Source organism: Chiloscyllium plagiosum, unplaced genomic scaffold, assembly GCF_037043375.1.
Source record: "Chiloscyllium plagiosum isolate Xiang-an unplaced genomic scaffold, Cpla_swu_hap1 HiC_scaffold_2, whole genome shotgun sequence".
NCBI lineage: Eukaryota > Metazoa > Chordata > Chondrichthyes > Orectolobiformes > Hemiscylliidae > Chiloscyllium > Chiloscyllium plagiosum.
The window spans coordinates 119306494-119316811 of NW_028270140.1; positions in this window are offsets into that span (position 1 = coordinate 119306494).

Below are 10318 nucleotides of genomic sequence, written 5' to 3' on the forward strand. Positions count from 1 at the left end.
TGAAAGAGTAAAAACACAGTTATTGGTTATTAGGATCCATGCAATAACAATGTTGTAGAATTTAACTGTAATAATAAGTAGTCTGCAAGTACATCTGCATATATTTTGTAGAGGGGCATGGATAGGGTAAATAGACAAAGTCTTTTCCCTGGGGTCGGGAGTCCAGAACCAGAGGGCATAGGTTTAGGGTGAGAGGGGAAAGATATAAAAGAGACCTATAGGGCAACCTTTTCACACAGAGGGTAGTACGTGCATGGAATGAGCTGCCAGAGGAAGTGGTGGAGGCTGATACAATTGTAATATTTAAGAGGCATTTGGATGGGTATGTGAATAGGAAGGGTTTGGAGGGATATGGGCCGGATGCTGGCAGGTGGGACTAGATTGGGTTGGGATATCTGGTTGGCGTGGATAGATTGGACCGAAGGGTCTGTTTCCATGCTGTACATCTCTATGACTCTATGACTCTAATAGCTCAGACCTTCACTATACCAGAGCAAAGATGAGTTTCAAACATCTTTAGACTTATAGGCCATGATGTTTGGCTTTATGGTGTTGGTATAATGTCACTATAGAAGCTAGCTAGGTCAAAATGGAAGCCAGTAAACATCTGACAACTTGCAGTGTGACCTGTATCAAACAACATATTTTGATGGGTGTAAGTAGAGGCATCTCATCCTCTTGACACATGGACAATGTAACCTGTACTTATTGTGATCATGCAATAAAAACATCTTGTTAAAACAAGTGTGTCCTCTTATGAAGACTCACTAGTGGTTCATCCTCTGCCACTGTTAACCAAATTGGATCTTAGACTTAGTATTTGGTTACTGGGATTTCCAAAGAGAATCGCACCCAATGGCCCTAATCGCTGCTTCAAAGATTCCAGGAATCAGATTAGGCACTTAAAGTTTTCACATACTGTCAGCCACCGGTCATCAAGCATTTAGCTACAAAAACAGAAATTGCTGGGAAAGCTCAGCAGTTCTGGCAGCACCGTGGAGAGAAATCAGAGTTAACGTTTTGGGTCAAATGACCCTTCCTCAGAACTTTGAGGAGAAAGTGACGTCTGCAGATGCTGGAGATCAGAGCTGGAAATGTGTTGCTGGAAAGGCGCAGCAGGTCAGGCAGCATCCAGGGAACAGGAGAATCGACGTTTCGGGCATAAGCCCTTCTTCAGGAATGAGGAAAGTTTGTCCAGCAGGCTAAGATATAAGATAGGGAGGAGGGACTTCGGGGAGGGGCGTCGGAAATGTGATAGGTGGAAAGAGGTCAAGGTGAGGGTGATAGGTCAGACTGGGGTGGGGGCGGAGAGGTCGGGAAGAAGATTGCAGGTTAGGAAGGCGGTGCTGAATTTGATGGATTTGACTGAGACAGGGTGGGGGGAGGGGAAATGAGGAAACTGGTGAAATCCGAGTTCATCCCTTATGGTTGGAGGGTTCCTAGCCGGAAGATGAGGCGTTCTTCCTCCAACCGTCGTTTTGTTGTGGTCTGACGATGGAGAAGTCCAAAGACCTGCATATCCTTGGTGGAGTGGGAGGGGGAATTTAAATGTTGAGCTACAGGGTGATTGGGTTGGTTGGTCCGGGTGTCCCAGAGGTGTTCTCTGAAACGCTCCGCAAGTAGCCGGCCTACATGGAGATTGGTGGGGTGGTAGGTGAGGACCAGTGGGGTTCTGTCCTGTGGGGTAGTCCAGCCCCTCCAACCAGTGGCGGTTGGAGGGGCTGGACTACACCTCCTCCCATCCTGCCCCCTGTAAAAACGCCATCCCATTCTCCCAATTCCTTCGACTCCGCCGCATCTGCTCCCAGGAGGACCAGTTCCAAAAACGCACCCAGATGGCCTCCTTCTTCAAGGACCGCAATTTCCCCCCCGACGTGGTCGACGATGCCCTCCACCGCATCTCTTCCACTTCCCGCTCCTCCGCCCTTGAACCCCGCCCCTCCAACCGCCACCAGGACAGAACCCCACTGGTCCTCACCTACCACCCCACCAATCTCCATGTACAGCGCATCATCCGCCGTCATTTCCGCTACCTCCAAACGGACCCCACCACTAAGGATATATTTCCCTCCCCTCCCCTATCAGCATTCCGTAAAGACCACTCCCTCCGTGACTCCCTCGTCAGATCCACACCCCCCACCAACCCAACCTCCACTCCCGGCACCTTCCCCTGCAACCGCAGAAGGTGCAAGACTTGCGCCCACACCTCCCCCCTCACCTCCCTCCAAGGCCCCAAAGGAAACTTCCATATCCGCCACAGATTCACCTGCACCTCCACACATATCATCTATTGCATCCTCTGCACCCGATGTGGCCTCCTCTATATTGGGGAGACAGGCCGGCTACTTGCGGAGCGTTTCAGAGAACACCTCTGGGACACCCGGACCAACCAACCCAATCACCCTGTAGCTCAACATTTCAATTCCCCCTCCCACTCCACCAAGGATATGCAGGTCTTTGGACTCCTCCATCGTCAGACCACAACAAAACGACGGTTGGAGGAAGAACGCCTCATCTTCCGGCTAGGAACCCTCCAACCACAGGGGATGAACTCGGATTTCACCAGTTTCCTCATTTCCCCTCCCCCCACCCTGTCTCAGTCAAATCCATCAAATTCAGCACCGCCTTCCTAACCTGCAATCTTCTTCCCGACCTCTCCGCCCCCACCCCAGTCTGACCTATCACCCTCACCTTGACCTCTTTCCACCTATCACATTTCTGACGCCCCTCCCCCAAGTCCCTCCTCCCTACCTTTTATCTTAGCCTGCTGGACAAACTTTCCTCATTCCTGAAGAAGGGCTTATGCCCGAAACGTCGATTCTCCTGTTCCCTGGATGCTGCCTGACCTGCTGCGCCTTTCCAGCAACACATTTCCAGCTCTTCCTCAGAACTTAGCAACTGAGAATAGCATTTAATTATTCTAATTCTATACCATTGTATGCTACTACATTTCAATTGCTCATCTAAATATTTCTTAAATGTCTTGATGTTTTGTGTCTGGACCACATCTTTTTTTAGGGCATTGAGTTCCAGATATCCACAAGCTTCCGGGTGAAAAGTTTTCCTCAAATCCCCACTAAATCTCTTGCTCCTTACTTTAAAACTTTACTCCCTGATTATTGACCCTTCTACAGAGGGAAAAAGCTGCTCCCTATCTATCCTAAACCTGCCCATCAAACCTTTCTGCACCTAAATTAGATATGGAAAGGAAGAGTTAGAAAGTATAATTGTATAACAAGTAAAATCCAACCAAAATTAGAAATAAAATAGTTGTCAGATCAAATGCATGTATACAAAATAGAAACCCAGCTAAAGCCATTAATACTATAACATTTAGAAATTTTGAGAAAAAGGACTGACTGAATATCTGATTAAGCTTGGATTAAGGTTATAAGCATAAGTGTCAATAGGAATCCTCAAACACCATGTGTAACATAATGACTTCTGAGCTCATGGAATAACAGATGTCATGCAAAGAGAGGAAACTAGTCAAGGGTAAATAATCTAGTATGCACAGTTAGGTAAGTATTCTGGAATTTTATTCAATTTATATTAGCTGACAGGGAGAAGCTTTACAGAACCTTTCCCCATAAGATTAAGTGGGTTTTGCACAGTCTGTGACAGAAATATAAACATGATACAAAATCTACTAAAGGACCCAGTTCTAATAAGAGGTCAACCAACCTGAAACATGGCCTTGAGAGTTAGTGAAGTGGGATTTCAAAGTAGCAAGGCAGATTCTAGTGGAAAACTCAGAATTCCAGATTTTCCAGACTACTGTGATGTTTTAAATCTGTGGTTTGTGAGTTTTCTCTCTCTCTCAGGTTCTACACCCAGATGCCATCCCAATGGGCAGGTTTGACTCCTGGTTGGGTGGGGAATGCTGTAGAAAAGACCAGAGGCCTCTACAAGCAAATACCATCTGCTCAGGGAAGGTAGAAGAGGGGTGTGTGTGAATATTGTGGTTCAAAGTGTCAATGGGTGATTGTGGAGTGTCAGTTAAGATGGAGATAGATTAAAGCGTATTAGGAAGAGATCAATGGGGAGTCAGAGAGAGTTTGGAGGGAAAGATTGGGTGAGGTAAAAAGATTCGGAGTGTTTGAGAGTAAGTGAGGAACACAGTGGATCTTGAATTAGAGTGGTGAGCCAGTGATTACAAGGGCAACAGAAAGTTGGTGACCATGGGAAGGGTCAGTGTTCATAATCAGGGGAGTCCTTGGTCAAGGTAAATCAGGTCAAGCAGCAGTAAAGGTGGAACCAAGAAAAAGCCTGAAATTTTCAGGCTGACAAAAAAATTTACATGAGCGCCCAATCCCTTGAGAGGACATTGGCTTGCAACCACTAGCCCTCACCTCCCCTACCCCTTATACCAATCCCATTAAAACCAAACTTAAGCAGCTTTCAGGAAGCTGGAGTTCCAGTTTGAGATTATTTTCATTTCAGCGTTCCACCTGACCTAAACCAACCTTTTTCTGTTCTTTTCTGTTTAGCAGGTTAGCATCCTCTGGTTAATGTTCTGTTTCTCTTTCCACAGATGCTGTCTAAACTGCTGTGTATTCACAGTATTTCTTTTCTCTTTGTTTCAAATTACCACCATCTGCAGTGTTTTGATTTTGAAAAGGAATAAATTTGTTTACTTGAATGGCTTTTCTCATTTGACACATTTTTATTTGTTGGAGTCATGCACACTGCTGACTAACAATATTTTGATACCCAGATGGTTGTACAATTGAATTGAATTAGCTTTATTGTCACATGTACTCAAATCAATGCAGTGAAAAGTTTACAAATCGCCACTTATGACACCATCTTAGGTACAAGGTACCACAGTACATATTTTTCAGTACAATTCTTAGGAAAAAAAAAGAAAAATAAAGAAATAAAAAATCTAGCATCACAAATTTTAAGAGTAAACTATAAAATAGAGAAATGAAAAGTTCAGAAGAATGGTCCTTCTAACCCGGTCTAACCTAGTCTCCAATCTGCACCAGGCTTTGACTCCAGACCATGCTGGACTTCACCTTGAGGGTCTTGAGGCCAAGAGACCACTCTGGAATCACCTCAAGACTGGAAATCCTTGTTGAGACCACATCGGGCTGAGAGACTGTCACATACCACCACACCGGGCCGAACGCAGGAGTACAAGTATCCAGGACATTCCCCAGTTTGTTTAGAGCCATTTCCAATCTGCCAGATTTTAAATTCCACTCAGGGTCATGGCAGGATTTCCAATGAAGTTATAGGATCTACTCTGAGAAAATTCCAGGCCTATCATTTGTTTGTGTTTGTTCACAAGACAAAAATATTACTCTTAAACAGTTCACCTTTGCTAATGACAAATTTGAATTTAGAGTCATTCTGTTGGTCAAAAGTCCAGCTTATTTCTGCCCTGCATCAAAGTCACAGGTGAAATATAATAGTTACCTAAAAGGGCAATACCCAAATATAATTTACTGTGCAGTTGTGATGATAATTGTTTCTGGCATAAAACAGGGAAACATTTCTCTCCTGCTGCCTTTATATAAAAGAAGTATTTTCTCAATCCCTTTCAATTCATCAAGGAGGAAAGCCTAATTAATTGTGTAGCATTCACAAAGTGTGGAGAGGATGTGTTTCAATAAGATTATAATTATGTTAACTATTTGTAAGCAAATAGAGTCATGGAGTCATAGAGATGTACAGTATGGAAACAGACCATTAAGTCCAACCCGTCCATGCCGACCAGATATCCCAACCCAATCTAGTCCCACCTTTGTCAAACCGGTGATATTGTCCCTTATGTTTGAAATGGAAGCTGTAAGAGGAAATACATATGTGAGGTTCTGATTAAAAAGCAGCAAATAAAGGTAGATTTGTTGCTAGGCCTTCATGTTATAAAATCCCATTTCCCTTCACTACCAGAGCAAGAATGAGCTCAATTGGTTTTTAACCAGGAAGTAATCCATTGTGATGGTTCAGTATCACATGTTTTGTTTTCTATCTCAATATGATTCATGTCATTGCACTAATACAAACAACTTACTGCCTTATCACTGGCTGGTTATAAAACCAAACCTTGAGTCAGGTTTTAGAATTTGAACATGTCTGGTGTACTTTTATGTACAACTACATTTTGTGAGTGGTAATTTTAATTATTTATATTTCTCAGTGCACATCATGATTGTTTACTATGTTTGGATAAAAGGGACTGGGACAGCTGTTGATTGATCAAATTGCTTCAGCATTCCTATAGCAAGCAAAGGAGGGATACGCAACCAGGGTTAATTCACACTTTAATCTATGTCTACCACTAGAAGAAGGCACAAGGCAGAGACTGTAGAGTCTTTGCAGTGAGATAACCCATGAACTTTAATTGTGTATACTATATATCCAGGGTAAGTACCCAAGGATGGCTGTCATCTGTAGAGCAAGCCCAGCAGAAGCTAATATCAACATCTTCAGGCGACAATGACAAAATTGGCATAAATATATTTAAGAAGTATTATTTTATGTATTTTGTCATGACTAAGTTAGTAGAGTGCACCAATTCTTTCTGAGTCCAACTCCTCCACTGGTCAGAATTAATTTTAAATTTAACCAAGGATGATGAAATGGCTAAGTATAGCCAAATGGACTGCTGCAGTTCAAGAGGATAACTCACCATCATCTTCTCAACGGCAACTAGGGATGGGCAATAAATGCTGGCCAGCCAGTGATCCCCACATGCCATGAATGAATAAAGAAGAAATGTTGGTTTTAGATTAACTGGTTTAGTATTAGAAACAATTCAATGTATTTTTCATCAATAAAATAAAGCTCTATCACAAGTATCACAAATAAAATTTAAAATGAACAAGCAAAGATTATTGACAAAAACGTTTAGACTGTGCAAGATGGATATGTCTTATATTCTAACATCCCAAACAGAACATGAGGAAAATATAAGCCATAGACAAACTATGATTGAACACCTGACAAAACATATCAAATAGCAAATATAATCAAGCAGAATTCCCACCACTACATTTCCCTCCTGAGATCTTGGCAAAACTGTGACTCACCAAATATAATTAAACCCTCACAAGAGACTATGATTCTTTGCTTTTGATAATGTAGTTCCCAATTCTCCCAGATTCCACTGCATCATGGGTTGCTTTAATAGCTGCTCATGTTCAGATGGCCCACCTTCCTTTCCTGAGACTACACTCTCCTGGATTCTTGAAGACTGCACGTAGAAACTAGTAGATTCCAAGCTGAGCATCAAGGATGAGGTCATTGCTGAGTAGGTGTTGCTTGACAGCGGTATTAATGACCCCTTTCATCATTTTACAGATGATTGAGAGTAGGTTGATGGCATGGTAATAAGCTAGGTTGGATTTGTTCTGCTCTGCATTTACATGAGTCATACCTGGTCAATTTTCCATGTAGTTATAGGTGCTGGTATAGTTGCTGTACTGGAACAGTCTGGTTAGGGGTGCAGCAGGTACTGGAGCACAAGCCAGAATGTTGTAAAGGCGCATAGCCTTTTCAATATTCAGTGCCCTCAATCATTTCTTCATGTCATATGGAGAGAGTCAAATTGGTTGAAGATTGGCATCTGCAGTACTGGGCACCTCAGGAAGAGGCTGAGATGGATCATTCACTCAACAATTCTATCTGAAGATTGTTGTAAATGCTTCAGTCTTATCGTTTGCATTAGTGTGCTGGGCTCTTCCATCATCAAGAATGAGAGTATTTATTGAGTTTCTTCCTCCAGTGCGTTGCTTAATTGACCACAACTGTTAACGGCTGGATGTGGCACAACTGCAAAGCTTAGATTTGATCTAATGGTTGCGAAATTGCCTGGCCCGGTCCATCACTCACTGCTTATGCCACTTTGCAAAGTTTGACACATCATTTTTAGCTTTTCCTGGTGCCAGGCGGTTACAGATCATGTGTGAGTACAAATCTGCTATTGTTGATGGTCCATAACACTTCAAGCTTGCGCAGTCTTGAGTTGCCACACCTGTTTAACTCTATCCCATTTAGCATACAGGTGGGCGATGGACAAGTCCTCATGCAGAGTACATCTGTGCCTTTGCCTCTCTCCGTGTTTCCTCCAAGAGGTGTTTAGCATCGAGTAGCATGGATTCATCTGCAGAACAGTGGTGGTAGGTCAGAATTGTCAGGAGGTTTCCTTGCCCATTTCTGAGCTGTTGCATGAACCTTTGTGGTGTATAGAGTCAATGTTGAGGACTCCCAAGATAACTATATCGCACTTGGCAACCACCTCTAACGATGGGACATGTCATACCCAGGGATGGTGAAGGTGGTGTAGTTGTCTGGGACAACTACAAGGGGTTAGTAAGACGTTGCAAGGTAGATGGGACAGAATTTGCTGTTGGTGTTTCCAGTGCCTATGTTGGCTTTCATTGCTTCATCAAAGTTCATTCCTTTTTTGAGACATTTTAGTGGTTGGCTATATCTGAGTGGATAGCTAGACCATTTCAGAGGGCAATTTAAAAGTTAACTACATTGGTATGGATCTAGAGTCACATTAAGGCCAGACCAGGTAAGAATTGCAGATAGTTTTGACCTAAAGGAGATTAATGAACCAAGCAATAATGGTTTTATAATCATCTATCAGATTTTTGATGTTAAAATTCCAAAATCTAACATGGTTGGATTGAAAACCAGATCCCCAGACCATTACCTGGATCTCTCGATAACTAGTTTAGCAATAGTACTACCACACTGAAATATTAATTGTGCACTGGTATTTTTCAAGTGCTTTGCTGCTCCGAGGACTTCCCTGAGCCCTCACTACACAGAAACCTTGTATTTCAGTTGACTAAATATTAACCCCATGTAGACTTCTTCTTTTAAGTCAACAAAGCTCCTAGTATCTCCCTGAGTCATGGCTACGCTAAGCTAATCAACAGCTCTAGGTCTTTCATGAATCCCTCGTAGCAAGCCCTGCCACTACTGCTGGCAGTATTGAATGTAGCTAATATTTTGGAGCGGTCAAAATGTAGCGCCCCTGGAACTGTCTGCACCACTGAATGTTACAAAGTTCAAGTGTTAGATACTGCAACATAAATGAACACAACAAAATAGGAATTCTCATAGTATGTACTTTTTGAAAGAAAACAGGGCTATTCTATAAAGCAAAGCTACCCCTCTTCCCCAGAGTTGACCAACACCCTTACGTAAAGTTTTGGTTTTAACAAAGAACCAAAAGCACCGGAACCTCCAAGTCTGCACTGATATATTGTACCCTTCCTTACTAAAACTGTCTTCATTTGCAGGACCCATATCCCTCTGTCCCCTACCTATTTGTGTATTCATTCAGGTGTTTCTTGAATGTTACTATTGCATCCACCACCTCCTCTGGCAGCACAGTCTAGGCACTCACCACCCTTTGGGTGAAAAAGCTGCCTCATACGTCTCTTGTAAATGTGCTCCCAGCACCTTGAACCTGTGTCCCCAAGTAATTGACTCCTCTAGCCTGGGAAAACACCTCGTACTTTCCACTCTATCCATGCCATTCACAATTTTATAAACTTCTATTGGGTCGCCCCTCAACCCCCTATGTTCCAGTGAAAACAAAACCACTCTGTCCAAACTTTCTTCATAGTTAAAATTCCCCACATCAGGCAACATCCTGGTAAACCTTATCTATACCTTTTCCAAAGAATCCGTATTCCTTCTGGTAGTGTGGTGACCAAAACTAGTTGCAAAAGTAACAACAAGGAAAGGAAGTGTTGTCCATCTCTAGTTCTGGAGCATATGCAGTTATTTACATCAGTACTTCAGGGAAAGTTGACAATGATTACTAATTAAGTAACATCATCATAACACCTTCTACATTTCAAATTCTCATAAAGCTCGAAAATGACTGCTTATTTTAAGTAAAACAATTTTAAAAATCAAATAACTGTGATAATATTTCCTCTTTTAAATAAGTCATTATGAACTACCATATAAATAAGTCAGTTCAGACTACACGGAAGAAATGGCAACACAATTTTATGTCTTTGATTTCACATTGTGAAAAAAATTTACGTTTACAAAAATGTTACATTCCAGCAGTAAAAAAAGGAAATGCTTACAGTAAATCTTACACCGACATAATTTTGTACACACATATCTACTCTTGTTGGTACAGACATTATTCATTTCTAATCACTCTCTGTTAGACAGGTGTCAGCTCTCATAAAAAGGCCTTTATACAATTACATTGGAAATAGAAGAGTGTGCTTTGTTATGTGTTGCTATAGTGATAAGTGGACAAAATAGGAAGAACCTCCTTGTCTTACGCCAACTTTGTGTGTGCACTCTGCTGTGGAGTGCATTTTGT